Source organism: Petaurus breviceps, unplaced genomic scaffold (assembly GCF_028583685.1).
Source record: "Petaurus breviceps papuanus isolate PSGF00001 unplaced genomic scaffold, PetGlider_PUasm1.0 76, whole genome shotgun sequence".
Classification (NCBI taxonomy): domain Eukaryota; kingdom Metazoa; phylum Chordata; class Mammalia; order Diprotodontia; family Petauridae; genus Petaurus; species Petaurus breviceps.
The window spans coordinates 31,192,715-31,198,954 of NW_027186473.1; positions in this window are offsets into that span (position 1 = coordinate 31,192,715).

A 6,240-nucleotide genomic window follows, 5' to 3' on the forward strand; every position below is an offset into this window, starting at 1 on the left:
TGAATAGAGCACTGGCCTTGGAGTCAGGAAGACCTGAGTTCAAATTCGGCCTCAGACACTTAACACAAAAACTAGCCATGTGACTTTGGGCAAGTCACTTAACCCCAATTGCCCTCCAAAAAGCAAAAAAAAAAAGACTTTCTTTGTTCTTTTTTCTTAGGGCAGGGGGTTGTGGAGCAGAATGTTGAATGGATTCAAGTTTTTGCCTATGTATAAACCGGGCCCTCAGAGATGACATAAGAAACAAGACTTGAAAGGCTGTGTGGAGTTGACAGTGATACAGACACAACTGAAAAGCAATTCCATTTTAAACGCCCATTTTCAGTAACATATAATTTGTAAGAAATGGCCTTTAACAACGAAAGAGCTTATGTTTATTGTAAGATATAGAGAATTTTTGAAGAAACACCACAGATGGGCTTTTTGTGATTTAGTATCACAAGAAGGAGTATTGTGTTCCCCTTCCCACCTCCAGATTTTTGACTCACACAATGATTACCTACTGATTGGTTTGTTATTTCAAGCTAGAATGAATATAGACTATATTATTACAACAACCCACAGAGATAAGGGAATGGTACTAGTACATTCTCTCTTTCATGGTTCTTTTAATTTTTAACCCAATGCTTTTAAACTCATAAAAATATGACCATGTTTTTTTTTTTAATATTTGTCCCCCAAAAAGGCCAAGCATACATTTATTATTTAGAACCTACAAATTCTGTAGATTAATATTGAAATGACATTCCAAACATTCTTGGGAATATTCAAGCTGTAAATGACAAAAAACAACCTGATAGATGATGCCCAATGAATCAGAGTCTAAATAAGCATTTTATATAAATATTGTTCTTTATTGTCTCAATAGAATTTTGAATGCAGTCCACACTGTCTCTAACCTGGGAATGGCCACAGACAAACAGAGCAGACTGAAGGCAGGTGTGTCAGGACACAAAGGAGTGACGTAATTTATTTCAGAGTGAGGAAAATGACTTGCATGCAAGGAATTCCCCTGATAAGAAGAAGGGCTAACATGTTGGGATACAGGCAATGCTTATATAAAATAAATGAACTGGACTGTGACATAAGCATTTTAAGGTCTTCAGCTACTTTTCCCATGGGTCCTGTGGGAACAGCATTGTCCCAAGTCTTGGGAGTCATAATTACTTTATGGGATAAAAACCAGAGTTCTGTAATGGGAACGGGAGTATAGTACCAGTTAGTGACAAGGAACAGGGATTGTGAATAAGTGATGGATAGCCTCAGGAAATAAGGGGAACTAAATCGCTCAGTGAATACCTGGTGCTGGTCCAAGCGATATTTTGCCAGAAGGTCATACCCTGGGTGCAAAGGATTATTGTTATGACAAGCTCAGGAAACAGTCTGCTTTCTGTGTCTTAACTCTGGGAAACAGAGTATTTCCAAAATATTTTGACAATAGTAGGTTGTTACTTCTACACAGAATAATCATAAGAAAAACTACTTTAACACCCTGAAACTCAATTTCTTTGTCGAATGGGCCTTAAATACTTGAAACCCCTGCCTCTTGAGGCTGTTGTGGAGAATCAGTCAATCTAATGTAAATAGCACATACTAAATGCCTAATGAGTACAAAGTGAGAGGCAGTGACTTAGTAGACTATGCTCTTTCCTTGGAATGAGGAAGAATTGGATTAAGCTCTTACTTATCACTCACACTCATACTCATTAGAACTACAAGCAAGTCACTTAACATTTCTGTGTTGCCAAGGGACCCTCTAAAACTTTAAGGGGCAGGTAGTTATTTGCATCCATGGAAAGAGTTTCTACCCTGGAGGTTCTCTACAACGTTTCTTGTTCAGATAAAAAAAAAAAGTATGCAAGATCTTATTCTAGATACGGGGTATACAAAGAAAAACATGGAATATTTTAAGGCAGAGGAATATGTATGTGTAGTTTTGTGGTTAGACTGTAGTATAGAACTAGACATATTTTCTTGTAACATTCATATTGCATAGGCCTTCCTTATTTGGCATGCATGATATACCACTGCATTATCAAAGATACTCATGACATTGATGAAAGCTATCTGATTGTGCTTGCAAGTAAGAAATTACTAATGAAAGACCAGGTCTCTTTGTCTCAAGTGGAAATGTAGCTACAATGGACTCCTTACATAAATTTTCTTACTTAATTATCAGAACTTGAGGGGTAGATACCATTAAACTCCTATTTTATAGATGAGAAAATTGAGGATTAGAGAGGGTTAGTGAATGGTCCAAGATAATATAGCTAATAAATACTAATGGTAGACTATTAGCAGACATTCTCCCTAGTACTCTTTCCTCTGAGACTCCACGTTTGTGATTTTTCTGTAACATGCATGATTCTCATTGGAAATAGAAAAAAATAAAGATCAATAGGTAGTGGGGCTATGGGTTCCTATGATAAACATAAACATAAAAATAAATCATCTCTTTAAACACTTGTTTATGAATCTCTACTGTGTTCCAAATAGGTCTACAATTTGTTAAACAAGCAGAACCTTATGCGTTCTAGGGAGGGCTACAACCTATGAAGCAGGTAGACATATCAAACAACTACTCTATGCTAGGATTTATTGATATTATCTCATTTGATCATTTAAACAACCATGGGAGGTAAGCTACTATTATTATCTCCATTTTACAATTACAATAACTGAAACATAGATGTTAAATGACTTATGTAACTCACACAGCTAATAACTGACTGAAGCAGGATTTGAACTCAAGTTTTCCTAACTTCAAGTGCTTCATTCATTCTACAACCTGGATTTTTATGAATGTCTTTGGAGAAGATGTTTTATCTTTCTGGTGCTTAATTTCCTCTATAAAACTGAGTAGCTATCAAGTTTCCCTGACACCACAAAACCTGTGATTCTATCATTTAGACCATATACTCAGTATAGGGTCTTGGGAAGTGGAATAGACAAGACTAGACTATTTATAACAGGGACTTGTCATAACTAAAAACTTATCTAGTATTATTCTCATCTCTTTCCTCCTGATAGGATGTTAGATAATGTTGGATAATCACAATGAATGCCAGCTTTCTTTTTTTTTTTTTTTTGCCTTTTGGAGGGCAATCGGGGTTTAGTAACTTGCCCAAAGTTACACGGCCAGTGTTTTTGTGTGGGTTTTAAGTGTCTGAGGCTGGAACCGAACTCCAGTCCTCCTGACTCCGGGGCCAGCACTTTACTCATGGCGCCACCTAGCTGCTCCTTGAATGCCAGCTTTGACATTTAATGACTGTGACCAAGTCACTTCATCTCTCTTCTCCCCATTTTTCTCATGTGTAAAATGTGGATAATATATAAACACTGGCATTATCCAAATATTTATCCAAATAATTTTCGGAGTGGTCTAGCAGAGTATAGAAGTAGAAGCTGTTATTTAGTCATCTTTCAAACAGGGGTATTCAATAGATGACTGGTATGCATGGAGATCCAATGTTGACCCATTGTATCATTCTTCCATAGTAGGTTAAGGAAAGGTCAGGATGGAGCAGAATGTACCATTCATTTCATATAATGTGCACTAAGGTAATAAACACAAGTTTCTAAGTCCAGGAGCTGTATGCTAAAATAAGTGGTATTATTTCATAGGGAAAGATGATTAGAAATAAAAACAAAAACAAGAACACCAAATGATACTTGCTCATTTGCCTGTGCTTTTTACAAGAATTTTAAGCATTAAAACATATACTTTGAAATTTATATTTTCTTACAAATTTTGGTGAAAATATCATCTTTTGGACTTTTCTTCTGAAAAAATTAAGATCTCCTAATGCTAATTAACATAAATGGGAAGGCCGGTAGGCTGTGGACAGTGAAAAATCTCAAACCCAAAAAGCTCTTTTAAAATACATGGTATTTTAGGGTAGGTATTAGAAGAAAATTCTTAAGATTATATTTTGATCATGTACTCTTTCAAGCCATCAGACTCCCACATATATCTTCCCACTGAGAAGGGAGGACATTGCCAAATGGTATCCCATATTATAGGACAGCCATCAAGATCTCTAATTAGAACTTCAGAAGGCTACTATTTAATACCAGTGGTTAGCTCTAATTTTAAATCTATATCAGTATTTTGATATTATCACCCTTTCTCAGAAAAATGCTTCATTTTTGTTAGTTTTCCTAAATTACTTTTATTACCTCTTTTTTATTTTTTTCAACTATGCTATAAGGGGAGAAGTCTCAGATTAGTAACCCTCAATGTTCTTATTTTCAGTTTGTCTATATAAACTCTAGCAACCTTAATGAGGGTAGAATAGTCAATTTAAGACAACTCCCTTACTGTCTTTGAAAAATGTCAGGTTTTAGGGGTGACTAGGTGGCGCAGTGAATAGAGCACTGGCCCTGGAGTCAGGAGGAACTGAGTTCAAATCCTGCCTCAGACACTTAACACAAAAACTAGCCATGTGACCTTGAGCAAGTCACTTAACCCCAATTGCCTTCCAAAAAGCAAAAAAAAAAGTCAGGTTTTGATCAAATAGTCATGAATTGATTATAGTCCAGTTGATGAAATGCAGATGAAAAATAACAGCAAATGATCTACAGATAATGGCCCACTTTCTATATTAACGATTTTTTAAAATGACTATATTTACTTTATTCTTCAGTGATAATTGGACTTCCTTCAGAGTACTTTTATTTCTATAAATGCTCTGTCTTTAGCTTGAGATTCCCAAATTACTCACAGAAATCCAACATGCTTATACATTTTAATACACATTTTCATTTACTGAGGGCAAACAAATATCTTTCAGCAAGAGAATAGATTTAGCTTAACACAATTGATGAGTCTTACTAAAAGAAAAGATTGTGTTCAATTTCATGAATATGCTTAATCTTCTCTTCTGCTCTCAATATTTAGCTAAAGTCTTATGCTATTACATACAAATATACACAAATATAATTATATATTACTATGTATATGGATATACATATTTGAACGTATGGATGTATACATATATATACATACACATATATATATATGAATATACACTCAAAAGTTGAACTCAGTTGACTTTTTTTCTACATCTACCTTTCTTTCCCCTGAACCATACCTCCAAAAAAAAATCCCTCCTCCCTAATAAGAACTTGATAGAAAATAATGCAAAAAATACAGTCATCACCTAGCACAGATGTGTCAAACATGTGACCATTAGGCTTCCATGAAGTCCATAATACTCTAGAGTGTGACCTGAGCTAGATGAAAATGTAATTGGGAAATAGTTAGCAAAATAAATAAAAATGCAAAAAGTCACAGATTACATTTTAAAACTAAATAAATATGAGGGCTGCATGGCTCATCATATACCGATCAATCACCCCATGTTTTTATTTAAGTTTGACCCCACTGGTCTGGAATAAGGTTCACAGGTTTTCTGTTCCCTTAAATTTAAATGAAAGTGAGTAAAATAATGTATACACATATATATCATGTATATAGGATATATAGATAGAAGATAAATATATCTATATATTGATATATAGATATTACATATATATGTCACCTAGACTTAACCAAAAATATTTTTTTTTTACTCATGAAACTACTTGTCATAAAAAAAGACCTGAATTTGGAGTCATAAATCTCTGATCCTTGCTTTACCAGTAGATCATTTAAAATTTCTTGTCCTCAGTTTTATCATTTGTAATATGACGGCAACATGAGACTAGATAAACTCTTTTGATCCCTTCCAGTACTAAAGTCTATGATAATAATCATTACACTTGACCTGGATATTTCAATTTTATTAACTATTGATACTAATGATGAAGACTAAATCAATTTTGCCACAATTCATCACACTGATCATTACAATAAGCTGTGCTATCGTTGACTGCCTCAGCCTTCATTGATCTCTCCTTGTCTGACCTCCACTTCAGTGGAGCACACAATTTAGCACTTAATTATATAGTGATGCATTGATTTCTAATTGTTTTGTGTATATTATTAGCCTTGTCTCCTGAACTATAAACTTAAGTCTATTTTATATTTCCACATTTCCTGGGTAGTTCATAACTCAGTCTTGGCTATGCTCTTAATTAATAGAATCACAAAATAATAGAAATGGAAGTCAATTTAACATGCATTTTATTAAATGTCCACTATGTGCCAGACACAGTAGAATCTGGGAATTCTTAAGACAAAAACGTAAGCTTGGTCATCAAGGAGTTTACATTCAAAGATAATCTTGTTTAAGCTCT